This window comes from Oncorhynchus keta, chromosome 8 (genome assembly GCF_023373465.1).
Source record: "Oncorhynchus keta strain PuntledgeMale-10-30-2019 chromosome 8, Oket_V2, whole genome shotgun sequence".
Classification (NCBI taxonomy): Eukaryota; Metazoa; Chordata; class Actinopteri; order Salmoniformes; family Salmonidae; genus Oncorhynchus; species Oncorhynchus keta.
Window position 1 is genome coordinate 41,501,943 of NC_068428.1, and position 16,254 is coordinate 41,518,196.

Consider the following 16,254-nt stretch of genomic DNA (forward strand, 5'->3'; position numbering starts at 1 on the left):
GCAGTGGAAGCCTCTCTATACCAGCTGTGTGGTAGGAGGAACAGCAGTGGAAGCCTCTCTATACCAGCTAGCTGTGGGGTAGGAGGAACAGCAGTGGAAGCCTCTCTATACCAGCTAGCTGTGGGGTAGGAGGAACAGCAGTGGAAGCCTCTCTATACCAGCTAGCTGTGGGGTAGGAGGAACAGCAGTGGAAGCCTCTCTATACCAGCTAGCTGTGGGGTAGGAGGAACAGCAGTGGATGCCTCTCTATACCAGCTAGCTGTGGGGTCGGAGGAACAGCAGTGGAAGCCTCTCTATACCAGCTGACTGTGGGGTAGGAGGAACAGCAGTGGAAGCCTCTCTATACCACCTAGCTGTGGGGTAGGAGGAACAGCAGTGGAAGCCTCTCTATACCAGCTAGCTGTGGGGTAGGATCAGCAGTGTGTCCTCAGGGAAATCAGGAGCTGTTAGAGGAGTTTAAATGAATCCGTTTGACCCCCTCCCTCTACACCGCTACATGATTCCAATAACTAACAGTGAAGTGCTGTGGAGAATACAGCAGTCAGTCATCACCTAATTCCTACGTAGTACCCTATTCCCTATGTAGCACCCTATTCCCTATGTAGCACCCTATTCCCTATGTAGCACCCTATTCCCTATGTAGCACCCTATTCCCTATGTAGCACCCTATTCCCTTTGTAGCACCCTATTCCCTTTGTAGCACCCTATTCCCTATGTAGCACCCTATTCCCTATGTAGCACTCTATTCCCTATGTAGCACCCTATTCCCTATGTAGCACCCTATTCCCTATGTAGCACCCTATTCCCTATGTAGCACCCTATTCCCTATGTAGCACCCTATTCCCTATGTAGCACCCTATTCCCTATGTAGCACCCTATTCCCTATGTAGCACCCTATTCCCTATGTAGCACCCTATTCCCTATGTAGCACCCTATTCCCTATGTAGCACCCTATTCCCTATGTAGCACCCTATTCCCTATGTGGCACCCTATTCCCTATGTGGCACCCTATTCCCTATGTGGCACCCTATTCCCTATGTGGCACCCTATTCCCTATGTAGCACCCTATTCCCTATGTAGCACCCTATTCCCTATGTAGCACCCTATTCCCTATGTAGCACCCTATTCCCTTTGTAGCACCCTATTCCCTTTGTAGCACCCTATTCCCTATGTAGCACCCTATTCCCTATGTAGCACTCTATTCCCTATGTAGTCCTATAGGGCTCTGGTCAAAGTAATGCATTACACAGTGGATTCTGAAAGTGTTCAGATCCATTGACTTTACCCGCGTTTTGTTACGTTACAGCCTTACTCTAAAATGGATGAAATAACCCTTTACTTAGTATGTTGTTGAAGCACAGTTGGCAGCGATTACAGCCTTACTCTAAAATGGATGAAATAACCCTTTACTTAGTATGTTGTTGAAGCACCATTGGCAGCGATTACAGCCTTACTCTAAAATGGATGAAATAACCCTTTACTTAGTATGTTGTTGAAGCACCGTTGGCAGCGATTACAGCCTTACTCTAAAATGGATGAAATAACCCTTTACTTAGTATGTTGTTGAAGCACCGTTGGCAGCGATTACAGCCTTACTCTAAAATGGATGAAATAACCCTTTACTTAGTATGTTGTTGAAGCACCGTTGGCAGCGATTACAGCCTTACTCTAAAATGGATGAAATAACCCTTTACTTAGTATGTAGTTGAAGCACCGTTGGCAGCGATTACAGCCTTACTCTAAAATGGATGAAATAACCCTTTACTTAGTATGTAGTTGAAGCACCGTTGGCAGCGATTACAGCCTTGCTCTAAAATGGATGAAATAACCCTTTACTTAGTATGTAGTTGAAGCACCGTTGGCAGCGATTACAGCCTTACTCTAAAATGGATGAAATAACCCTTTACTTAGTATGTTGTTGAAGCACAGTTGGCAGCGATTACAGCCTTACTCTAAAATGGATGAAATAACCCTTTACTTAGTATGTTGTTGAAGCACCATTGGCAGCGATTACAGCCTTACTCTAAAATGGATGAAATAACCCTTTACTTAGTATGTTGTTGAAGCACCATTGGCAGCGATTACAGCCTTGAGTCTTCTTGGGTATTACGCTAGAAGCTTGGCACATCTGTATTTGGGGAGTTTCTCCCATTCTTCTCTGCAGATCCTCTCAACCTCTGTCAGGTTGGATGGAGAGTGTTGCTGCACAGCTATTTTCATGTCTCTCCAGAGATGTTTGATCGGATTCAAGTCCGGGCTCTGGTTGGGCCACACACGGACATTGAGAGAGTTGTACCGAAGCCACTCCGGCGTTGTCTTGGCTGAGTGCTTAGGGTCGTTGTCCTGTTGGAAGGTGAACCTTCTCCACCAGTCTGAAGTTCTGAGCGCTCTGGTTTTCATCAAGGAACTCTGCACTTAAAAAAAAAAAATTTATTAGGAACTTTGCTCCATTCATCTTTCCTCACGATTTAGTCTCCCAGTCCCTGCTGCTGAATAACATCCCCACAGCATGATGTCGCCGCCACCATGCTTCACCTTTGGGATGCTATTGGCCAGGTGATGAGCGGTGCCTGGTTCCCTCCAGACGTAACGCTTGGTATTCTGGCCAAAGAGTTAAATCTTGGGTTTTAATCAGACCAGAAAATGTTGTTTCTCATGGTCTGAGAGTCCTTTAGATGCCTTTTGGAAAACTCCCAAGTGGGCTGTCATGTACCTTTTTTAATGAGGAGTGGCTTCCGTCTGGCCACTCTACCATAAAGGCCTGATTGGTGGAGTGCTGCAGAGATGGTTGTCCTTCTGGAATGTTCTCCCGTCTCCACAGAGGAACTCTGTGAGCTCTGTCAGAGTGACCATCGGGTTCTTGGTCACCTCCCTGACCAAGGCCCTTCTCCCCCGATTGCTGTTTGGCATAAACACACACTCCGCACTACGACACTGTACATAAACACACTCCTCACTACGACACTGTACATAAACACACTCCGCACTACGACACTGTACATAAACACACACTCCTCACTATGACACTGTACATAAACACACTCCGCACTACGACACTGTACATAAACACACACTCCTCACTACGACACTGTACATAAACACACACTCCTCACTACGACACTGTACATAAACACACACTCCTCACTACGACACTGTACATAAACACACACTCCTCACTACGACACTGTACATAAACACACTCCGCACTACGACACTGTACATAAACACACTCTCCTCACTACGACACTGTACATAAACACACACTCCTCACTACGACACTGTACATAAACACACACTCCTCACTACGACACTGTACATAAACACACACTCCTCACTACGACACTGTACATAAACACACACTCCTCACTACGACACTGTACATAAACACACACTCCGCACACACTGTACATCACGCACTACGACACTGTACATAAACACACACTCCTCACTACGACACTGTACATAAACACACACTCCTCACTACGACACTGTACATAAACACACACTCCTCACTACGACACTGTACATAAACACACTCCTCACTATGACACTGTACATAAACACACTCCTCACTACGACACTGTACATAAACACACACTCCTCACTACGACACTGTACATAAACACACTCCTCACTACGACACTGTACATAAACACACACTCCTCACTATGACACTGTACATAAACACACACTCCTCACTACGACACTGTACATAAACACACACTCCTCACTACGACACTGTACATAAACACACTCTCCTCACTACGACACTGTACATAAACACACACACTCCTCACTACGACACTGTACATAAACACACACATAAACACTCACTATGACACTGTACATAAACACACACTCCTCACTACGACACTGTACATAAACACACACTCCTCACTACGACACTTTACATAAACACACACTCCTCACTACGACACTGTACATAAACACACACTCCGCACTAGGACACTGTACACTGACACTACATAAAAACACAATCCGCACTACGACACTGTACATAAACACACTCCTCACTACGACACTGTACATAAACACACACTCCTCACTACGACACTGTACATAAACACACACTCCTCACTACGACACTGTACATAAACACACACTCCTCACTACGACACTGTACATAAACACACACTCCTCACTACGACACTGTACATAAACACACACTCCTCACTACGACACTGTACATAAACACACACTCCTCACTACGACACTGTACATAAACACACACTCCTCACTACGACACTGTACATAAACACACACTCCTCACTACGACACTGTACATAAACACACTCCTCACTACGACACTGTACATAAACACACACTCCTCACTACGACACTGTACATAAACACACTCCGCACTACGACACTGTACATAAACACACACTCCTCACTACGACACTGTACATAAACACACTCCGCACTACGACACTGTACATAAACACACACTCCTCACTACGACACTGTACATAAACACACACTCCTCACTATGACACTGTACATAAACACACACTCCTCACTACGACACTGTACATAAACACACACTCCTCACTACGACACTGTACATAAACACACTCCTCACTACGACACTGTACATAAACACACTCCTCACTACGACACTGTACATAAACACACTCTCCTCACTACGACACTGTACATAAACACACTCTCCTCACTACGACACTGTACATAAACACACTCCTCACTACGACACTGTACATAAACACACACTCCTCACTATGACATTGCTCGTGCTAATATTTTTTTCCCCAATATTGTTTTTTTTTACTCCATTTTCTTAATTCCACAAACAACAGCCTGATCAACTCTGTGTGTCACCCTGCATGGTGGTCACACCAGATACCAACTGGTTTCTGTACCCCCCCCTACTCGTTTCAGTTATCAGTAACCAACAGATGCATAGCTGCATTCCCAGTCGTGTGAAATCCAAACGTTATAGCCTCTCTATTTATTTATTTAAAAGGACTTACGTGAATTGTAACTCAGTAAATTGTTGCATGATGCTTTTAAACAAAACTATTGTTGTTCATTGTGTGTCTATAGGGGAATAGAAGACCGTTTGGAACACGGACTCTGGTTAGTTGACTTTCCTCTTGTGGGAGGTGTTCTCCTTGCGCACAGTGCTACCACACTGGCGTTTAGCTGAACACCTCTGACTGCGATTAGCTAACAGAGTGATGGGGGATAGAGAGGGAGGGAGGGAGGGAGGTGGTGTGTGTTTGAGGGCTTGTTGCGGGGGTGGTACGTTGCGTAACAGTAGATATCAGTCCAGCTGTGTTTGGTATACATGTGCGACGCTCTCAGCTCCCGCGGCTCTTTACATATGTACTGTCTATTCTTGTCCCTGTCTGACTCTGTACTTGTACCTCCTCTATATCGTCTCGCTGTTGTTTATTATACTGCTCTTCTTTAACTGCTTGGTACTTTTTAAAAAACATTTTTTATTCTTATTTTTTTTTAAACTGCATTGTTGGTTAGGGGCTTTGTAAGTAAGCTGTTGTATTCGGCGCATGTGACAAATAAGATTGGATTTGTCTGTGTATTGGGGCAGCTATATACCAGTGGTCATAGAGCACTGCCTGATGGGAAGCTATATACCAGTGGTCATAGAGCACTGCCTGATGGGAAGCTATATACCAGTGATCATAGAGCACTGCCTGATGGGAAGCTATATACCAGTGATCATAGAGCACTGCCTGATGGGAAGCTATATACCAGTGATCATAGAGCACTGCCTGATGGGCTATAGTGATCTATATACCAGTGATCACTGCCTGAGAGCACCAGTGCCTGATGGGAAGCTATATACCAGTGGTCATAGAGCACTGCCTGATGGGAAGCTATATACCAGTGGTCATAGAGCACTGCCTGATGGGAAGCTATATACCAGTGGTCATAGAGCACTGCCTGATGGGAAGCTATATACCAGTGGTCATAGAGCACTGCCTGATGGGAAGCTATATACCAGTGGTAATAGAGCACTGCCTGATGGGAAGCTATATACCAGTGGTCATAGAGCACTGCCTGATGGGAAGCTATATACCAGTGATCATAGAGCACTGCCTGATGGGAAGCTATATACCAGTGATCATAGAGCACTGCCTGATGGGAAGCTATATACCAGTGATCATAGAGCACTGCCTGATGGGAAGCTATATACCAGTGATCATAGAACACTGCCTGATGGGAAGAAAGTTCAAGCAAGGTAAAGAGCAGGGTTATAAAACCAACATTTTGTTAGTTTTTTGATTTAAAATTATGTTTACTTGCTGGCTTCGTATCAACTAGTGAAGATGTTTCTGCGTAGTCCTTGTTGGCTCAGAGGTAACCTAATACATAAGAACTTGTCAGTTGATAATTCCCTGAGATTATTTCTACTGAAATGTTTAACTTCTTGTGGAGTCAGTTTGACCTCTGGTCCTCCTAGACCTCTGATTGGTTAACTCTCTTTAAGGAGTTTTGCCAACACTCTATAGCAGGTGAAATAAGAACGTTGGCTGTTCTATCTGGTTGTCATCAACTACGGACGCTGTTGCCATGGCAGCGTGGTTGTTGTGGTGCTTAGTTCTATAGCTAGAAGACTCATAAGTAGAATATTTTAGCCTTTATCTGTGGTGGTCTCGTACTGTCTCTTTGTAAGCTTGGGCCATCTACTATAAGTGCTGCCTGTCTTCCCAGTAGCCTACATGGTGTGTGAACTGCTGACTGCTCATAACTTGCAGATACAGTGCCCTGCGAAAGTATTCACCCCCCTTGGCATTTTTCCTATTTTGTTGCCTTACACCTTGGAATTGAATTAGATTTTTTTTTTTGGGGGGGGGTTGTATCATTTGATTTACACTACATGCCTACCACTTGAAGACACAATTTTTTTTTGTGTGTGTGACACAAACAAGAAATAAGACCAAAAAAAATGTAACTTTAGTGTGCATCACTATTTAGTCAATACTTTGTAGAGCCACCTTTTGCAGCAATTACAGCTGCAAGTCTCTTGGGGTATGTCTCTATAAGCTTGGCACTTCCAGCCACTGGGATTTTTGCCCATTCTTAAAGGCAAAACTGCTCCAGCTCCTTCAAGTTGGATGGGTTCCGCAGTTTTACAGCAATCATTGATTTAAAAGAACCACTCAAGTGTTGCTTTAGCAGTATGCTTAGGGTCATTGTCTTGCTGGAAGGTGAACCAGTCTCAAATCTGCATGTTTCCCTCAAGAATTTCCCTGTATTTAGCACCATCCATCATACCTTCAGTTCTGACCAGTTTCCCATACCCTGCCGATGAAAAACATCTCCACAGCATGATGCTGCCACCACCATGCTTCACTGTGGGGATGTTGTCCTCTGGGTGATGAAGGATGTTGGGTTTGCACCAGACATAGAATTTTCCTTGATGTCCAAAATGCTCAATTTTAGTCTCATCTGAGTACCTTTTTCCATATGTTTGGGGAGTCTCCCACATGCCTTTCTGCCAACACCAAACGTGTTTGGTTATTTTTTTTCTTTAAGCAATGGCTTTTTTTGCTGGCCACTCTTCCGTAAAGCCCAGCTCTGTGGAATGTACGGCTTTAAAGTGGTCCTATGGACAGATAATCCAATCTCCGCTGTGGAGCTTTGCAGCTCCTTCAGGGTTATCTTTGGTCTCTTTGTTGCCTCTCTAATTAATGTCCTCCTTGCCTGGTCTGTGAGTTTTGGTGGGCGGCCCTCGCTTGGCAGGTTTGTTGTGGTGCCATATTCTTTACATTTTTTAATAATGGATTTAATGGTGCTCCGTGGAATGTTCAAAGTTTTTATAACCCACCCCTGATCTGTACTTCTCCACAACTTTGTCCCTGACCTGTTTGGAGAGCTCCTTGGTTGTCATGGTGCCGCTTGCTTGGTGATGCCCCTTGCTTAGTGGTGTTGCCCCTTGCTTAGTGGTGTTGCCCCTTGCTTAGTGGTGTTGCCCCGTGCTTAGTGGTGTTGCAGACTCTGGGGCCTTTCAGAACAGGTGTATACAGTATACACTGAGATGATGTGACACTTAGATTGCACACAGGTGGACTTTATTTACTAATCATGTCACTTCTGAAGGTAATTGATTGCAACAGATCTTATGTAGGGGCTTCATAGCAAAGGGGGTGAATACATATGATCTTATGTAGGGGCTTCATAGCAAAGGGGGTGAATACATATGATCTTATGGAGGGGCTTCATAGCAAAGGGGGAATACATATGATCTTATGGGGGCTTCATAGCAAAGGGGGGCTGAATACATATGATCTTATGTAGGGGCTTCTAGCAAAGGGGGGGCTTCATATGATCTTATGGAGGGGCTTCATAGCAAAGGGGAGGGGCTTCGTAGCAAAGGGGAGGGGCTTCGTAGCAAAGGGGAGGGGCTTCTCAGCAAAGGAGAGGGGCTTCTCAGCAAAGGGGAGGGGCTTCTCAGCAAAGGAGAGGGGCTTCATAGCAAAGGGGAGGGGCTTCATAGCAAAGGGGAGGGGCTTCATAGCAAAGGGGAGGGGCTTCATAGCAAAGGGGAGGGGCTTCATAGCAAAGGAGAGGGGCTTCATAGCAAAGGGGAGGGGCTTCGTAGCAAAGGGGAGGGGCTTCGTATCAAAGGGGAGGGGCTTCGTATCAAAGGGGAGGGGCTTCGTAGCAAAGGGGAGGGGCTTCATAGCAAAGGGGGTGAATACATATACACGCATCACTTTTCCGCTTTGAATATTTATAATTTTTTTAAACAAGTAATTTTTCACTTCACCAATTTGGACTATTTTTTTGTATTGTCCGTTACATGAAATCCAAATAAAAATCTATTTAAATTACAGGCTGTAATGCAAAAAAATAGGAAAAATGCCAAGGGGGATGAATACATTTGCAAGGCACTGTGACTTGTTTTGGTAATCGGTGGCTGTATTGGAGGGGAAGTGACTTGTTGTGGTAATCGTGGCTGTATTGGAGAGAAGTGACTTGTTGTGGAGGTGGCTGTATTGGAGAGAAGTGACTTGTTTTGGTAGCAAAGGTGGCTGTATTGGAGAAAGTGACTTGTTGTGGTAATCGGTGGCTGTATTGGAGGAAGTGACTTGTTTTGGTAATCGGTGGCTGTATTGGAGGGAAGTGACTTGTTGTGGTAATCGGTGGCTGTATTGGAGGAAAACTTGTTGTGGTAATCGGTGGCTGTATTGGAGAGAAGTGACTTGTTGTGAATCGGTGGCTGTATTGGAGAGAAGTGACTTGTTTTGGTAATCGGTGGCTGTATTGAATGATTTATAATCGGTGGCTTTTGGAAGAAGTGACTTTTGTGGTAATCAGTGGCTGTATTGGAGAGACTGACTTGTTTTGGTAATCAGTGGCTGTATTGGAGAGAAATGACTTGTTGTTAAATTACGGTGGCTGTATTGGAGGGAAGTGACTTGTTTTGGTAATGCCTGTATTGGAGGGAAGTGACTTGTTGTGGTAATCGGTGGCTGTATTGGAGGGGAAGTGACTTGTTGTGGTAATCGTGGCTGTATTGGAGGGAAGTGACTTGTTTTGGTAATCGGTGGCTGTATTGGAGGGAAGTGACTTGTTGTGGTAATCGGTGGCTGTATTGGAGGGAAGTGACTTGTTTTGGTAATCGGTGGCTGTATTGGAGGGGAAGGGACTTGTTGTGGTAATCGGTGGCTGTATTGGAGGGGAAGTGACTTGTTGTGGTAATCGGTGGCTGTATTGGAGGGGAAGTGACTTGTTGTGGTAATCGGTGGCTGTATTGGAGGGAAGTGACTTGTTTTGGTAATCGGTGGCTGTATTGCAGGGGAAGTGGTTTCACCTCTCCTAGGCAATTAGTGTTAGTTCTTTGGTCTCCCTTGGTTTCTCAATTGTAAGCGGCTTTGAAACAAAGACTGTTCTGCCGAGTTGTTTGAGAGAGGAAGGCTCCACACCACTCTGTCACTTGAGTACCGTACCTAGTTATTTACAGATGATCTAATTTTGTTCTTTTGTAGCTTTGTCAACTAAACTCAGCAAAAAAAGAAACGTCCTCTCACTGTCAACTGTTTATTTTCAGCAAATTTAACATGTGTAAATATTTGTATGAACATAACAAGATTCAACAACTGAGACATAAACTGAACAAGTTCCACAGACATGTGACTAACAGAGATGGAATAATGTGTCCCTGAACAAAGGGGGGGGTGTCAAGATCAAAAGTGACGGACCCTCCAACTCCAAATCGATCCCGCTCCAGAGTACAGGCCTCTGTGTAACGCTCATTCCTTCGACGCTAAACGCGAATCTGACCATCACCCCTGGTGAGACAAAACCACGACTCGTCAGTGAAGAGCACTTTTTGCTAGTCCTGTCTGGTCCAGCGATGGTGGGTTTGTGCCCATAGGCGACGTTGTTGCCGGTGATGTCTGGTGAGGACCTGCCTTACAACAGGCCTACAAGCCCTCAGTCCAGTCTCTCTCAGCTTATTGCGAACAGTCTGAGCACTGATGGAGGGATTGTGCGTTCCTGGTGTAACTCAATCAAATCAATCAAATTCATAAAGCCCTTTTTACATCCGCTGATATATCAAAGTGCTGTACAGAAACCCAGCCTAAAACACCAAACAGCAAGTAATGCAGGTGTAGAAGCACGGTGGCTAGGAAAAACTCCCTAGAAAGGCCAGAACCTAGGAAGAAACCTAGAGAGGAACGAGGCTATGAGGGGTGGCCAGTCCTCTTCTGGCTGTGCCGGGTGGAGATTATAACAGAACATGGCCAAGATGTTCAAATGTTTATAAATGACCAGCATGGTCAAATAATAATAATCACAGTAGTTGTCGAGGGTGCAGCAAGTCAGCACCTCAGGAGTAAATGTCATTTGGCTTTTCATAGCCAATCATTAAGAGTATCCCTACCGCTCCTGCTGTCTCTAGAGAGTTGAAAACAGCAGGTCTGGGGCAGGTAGCACGTCCAGTGAACAGGTCAGGGTTCCATAGCCGCAGGCAGAACAGTTGAAACTGGAGCAGTAGCACGGCCAGGAGGACTGGGGACAGCAAGGAGTCATCATGCCAGGTTGTCCTGAGGCATGGTCCTAGGGCTCAGGTCCCCCGAGAGAGAGAGAGAGAAAGAAAGAGAGAATTAGAGAGAGCATACTTAAATTCACACAGGACACCGGATAAGACAGGAGAAGTACTCCAGATATAACAGACTGACCCTAGCCCCCCGACACATAAACTACTGCAGCATAAATACTGGAGGCTGAGACAGGAGGAGTCAGGAGACACTGTAGCCCCGTCCGACGATACCTCCTGACAGGGCCAAACAGGCAGGATATAACCCCACCCACTTTGCCAAAGCACAGCCCCCACACCACTTCAGGGATATCTTCCACCACCAACCTACCATCCTGAGACAAGTCCGAGTATAGCCCACAAAGATCTCTGCCATGACACAACCGAAGGGGGGACGCCAACCCAGACAGGAAGATCACATCAGTGACTCAATCCACTCAAGTGACGCACCCCTCCTAGGGACGGCATGGAAGAGCACCAGTAAGCCAGTGACTCAGCCCCTGTAATAGGGTTAGAGGCAGAGAATCCCAGTGGAGAGAGGGGAACCGGCCAGGCAGAGACAGCAAGGGCGGTTCGTTCACCTTCACACTGCTGGGCCAGACTACACTCAATCATATGACCTACTGAAGAGATGAGTCTTCAGTAAAGACTTGAAGGTTGAGACCGAGTCTCAACCTTCAGACGGGTAGGCAGACCATTCCATAAAAATGGAGCTCTATAGGAGAAAGCCCTGCATCCAGCTGTTTGCTTAGAAATTCTAAGGACAGTTAGGAGGCCTGCGTCTTGTGACCGTAGCGTACGTGTAGGTATGTACGGCAGGACTAAATCGGAAAGATAGGTAGGAGTTGTACAGTTGATTTGTCAGAGGACAAACCATTCGCAGAGACAAACTGATATCTTTCCGACAGATAAGATCTAATCTAGGCCAAAACTTGTCCGTGGAGACCAATTTGGGTTTCCAATCTCTCCAAAAGAATGTGGTGATCGATGGTATCAACATCTGCACTAAGGTCTAGGAGGACAGATGCAGAGCCTCGATCATGCAGAGCCTCGATCTGACGCCATTAAAAGGTCATTTACCACCTTCACAAGTGCAGTCTCAGTGCTATGAAGGGGTCTAAAACCAGACTGAAGCATTTCATATACATTGTTTGTCTTCAGGAAGGCAGTGAGTTGCTGCGCAACAGCCTTTTCTAAAATGTTTGAGAGGAATGGAAGATTTGATATAGGCCAATAGTTTTTTATATTTTCTGGGTCAAGGTTTGGCTTTTTCAAGAGAGGCTTTATTACTGCCACTTTTAGTGAGTTTGGTACACATCCGGTGGATAGAGAGCCGTTTATTATGTTCAACATAGTAGGGCCAAGCACAGGACTTTCAGTAGTTTAGTTGGAAATGGGTCCAGTATGCAGCTTGAAGGTTTAGAGGCCATGATTATTTTCATCATTGTGTCAAGAGATATAGTACTAAAACACTTGAGCGTCTCTCTTGATCCTAGGTCCTGGCAGAGTTGTGCAGACTCAGGACAACTGAGGTTTGGAGGAATACGCAGGTTTAAAGAGGAGTCCGTAATATGATCATGATCTTTTCCTCAAAGAAGTTCATAAATGTATCACTGCTGAAGTGAAAGCCATCTTGTCTTGGGGAATGCTGCTTTTTAGTTAGCTTTGCGACAGTATCAAAAATAAATTTCGGATTGTTCTTATTTTCCTCAATTAAGTTGGAAAAAATAGGATGATGGAGCAGCAGTGAGGGCTCTTCGGTACTGCACGTTACTGTCTTTCCAAGCTAGTCGGAAGACTTCCAGTTTGGTGTGGCGCCATTTCCGTTCCAATTTTCTAGAAGCTTGCTTCAGAGCTCGGGTATTTTCTGTATACCAGGGAGCTAGTTTCTTATGTTTTATGTTTTTAGTTTTTAGGGGTGCAACTGCATCTAGGGTATTGTGCAAGGTTAAATTGAGTTCCTCAGTTAACTATGGCGGTTGTTGTTGCCATCCTGTACCTGTTCCGTAGGTATGATGTTCGGATGTACTGATCCTGTGCAGGTGTTGTTACACGTGTTCTGCCACTGCGAGGACGATCAGCTGTCTGTCCTGTCTCCCTGTAACGCTGTCTTAGGCTTCTCACAGTACGGACATTGCAATTTATTGCCCTGGCCACATCTGCTGTCTTCATGCCTCCTTGCAGCATGCCTAAGGTACGTTCACGCAGATCAGCAGAGACCCTGGGTATCTTTCTTTTTTTCATTTTTTTTCAGAGTCAGTAGAAATGCCTCTTTAGTTTCCTAAGTGTTCATAACTGTGACCTTCATTGCTTACCATCTGTAAGCTGTTAGTGTCTTAACGACCGTTCCACAGGTGCATGTTCATTAATTGTTTATGGTTCATTGAACAAGCATTGGGAAACTGTTTAAACCCTTTACAATGAAGATCTGTGAAGTTATTTAGATATTACATATTATCCTTGAAAGACTTTGTCCTGAAAAAGGGGACATTTTATTTATTTTTTGCTGAGATTGTGTCTTTTCTACACCTGTTCCTCCCTCTGTATGCTTTACAGATGCTCCTCACTACTTGGCTGCAACACTTCTAATGTAATGTGTCCTGCGCGCACAACCCGTGTGGCATTCTGGGTGTCTTGACAGCGTTTGGAACTGCCTGTCCGTTGTCAATAAGCCCGAGTTCATGTCAGCTTTTACTGCTTTTCAGTCCCTTGACTTTTTGGCCCTGATAGAGACTAGGATCCCCCCCGAGAGAACACTGCTATTCCAGCTGCTCTCTCTTCTATGTTTTCTCTCACAGTCTGAGAGCATCTGGTCGTCACGGTGATGTTACAGGTCTACTTATTTCTCCTGAGTGGAGATATTCTCTTTTCTCCCCCACTCACCTGTCCAGCTCCTCATTTCAATTCCATGCTGTGATTGTCACTTGTCCACTGAATATTAACATTATTGTCAGCTATCGCGCACCAGGTGTCCTTGGAGAGTTCCTCAGTGAGCTTGACACCTTGATAAACTCATTTACTGACGATAGTTCACCTGTCTTCATACTTGGCGACTTCAACCTCCCGACGGCTGCCTTAGATTAATTTCTTTGCGCACGCACACTTGGCATTTTCTCAGCCAGCTTCATGAGGGTTCAATTAACAGGTGTGTCTTGTTAAAAGTTAATTTGTGCGTTTGAGCCACTCAATTGTGTTGTGACAAGGTAGGGGTGGTATACAGAAGATAGCCCTATTTGGTAAAAGACCAAGTCAATATTATGACAAGAACAGCTCAAATAAGCAAAGAGAAACGACAGTCCATAATTACTTTAAGACATAAAGTTCAAGAATTTTGAAAGTTTCATCAGTTGCAGTTGCAAAAACCATCAAGCTCTGTGATGAAATTGGCTCTCCTGAGAGCGTCACAGGAAATGAAGACCCAGAGTTACCACTGCTGCAGAGGATAAGTTCATTAGAGTAACCAGCCTCAGAAATGGGCAATTAACTGCACCTCAGAGTTCAAATAAGAGACGCATCTCAACATCATTATTTCTATGGCAATATGGAAGTCTTTATAAAACAAGATGCTCCTGGTTTCTATGGCAATATGGAAGTCTTTATAAAACAAGATGCTCCTGGTTTCTATGGCAATATGGAAGTCTTTATAAAACAAGATGCTCCTGGTTTCTATGGCAACATGGAAGTCTTTACAAAACAAGATGCCACTGGTTTCTATGGCAACATGGAAGTCTTTATAAAACAAGATGCCACTGGTTTCTATGGCAACATGGAAGTCTTTATAAAACAAGATGCCACTGGTTTCTATGGAAATATGGAAGTCTTTATAAAACAAGATGCCACTGGTTTCTATGGCAATATTGAAGTCTTTATAAAACAAGAGGCTACTGGTTTCTATGGCAATATGGAGGTCTTTATAAAACAAGATGCTACTGGTTTCTATGGCAATATGGAAGTCTTTATAAAATAATTGCCTCCACGGATATGGTCGTGTTTTGCTAGGCTGCTATGAAGCAAGGTAAAACATGCCTCGTAATATGTAGTAAAGTTTTGAAACAATGAAATAGCTGTACGTTTTCAAAATGCATACTGCCTCCAGCTCATTGCAAAATGGTCTGATGAAGCCTGCCTTCCTATACATTTGAATGTTTACCAGTTGAGAAATACAAATATTACCTTTTAATCTTGGCCCAAAAAAACTTGTAAAAGAGCTGTCTGACAGATTGTCCTCCAGAAGGCTCTGTATCTATATGCTGTGTTTGACAAATAAAATCCATAATGAATATATACATGCCAACGATCTTCCACAAAATGATGCAAATGAACCCATAGACCGATATGCATAACGGGTCAAATGTCAAATGTATGGACATCTACTGGTTTTACATCAATGAAGAGGCTGAAAAGCATTAATATTATTATTATTATTGTTATTATTATAATTATTATAATTAGTATTATTATTATTACTATTACTATTATAATTATTATTATTATAATTATTACTATTGTTGTTGTTGTTGTGATTACTAATGTTATTATTATAATTATTATTGCTAATATTATTATTGTTGTTGTTATTGTTGTTACTATTATTGTTATTATTATTATTGTTATTATTATTATTGTTATTATTACTATTATTTTTGTTATTATTGTTATTGCTATTATTATTGTTATTATTGTTGTTATTATTATTATTGTTATTATTACTATTATTATTATTGTTATTATTATTATTATTGTTATTGTTAGTATTACTATTACTATTACTGTTATTATTGTTATTATTGTTATTATTATTATTATTGTTATTATTACTATTATTAGTATTATTATTATTGTTATTGTTGTTGTTGTTACTATTATTATTACTATTATTATTGTTATTATTGTTATTATTATTATTATTTTTAAACCTGTCTATTATCGGCTAATGGAAACCACTGCTCTGCACCGTAGCAAACATGCATTCACACACACACACACACATACATACATACATACATACATACATACATACATACATACATACATACATACATATATACACATACACACACACACACACACACACACACACACACACACACACACACACACACACACACACACACACACACACACACACACACACACACACACACACATATACACACATATACACACACACATACACACACACACATATATACATATAT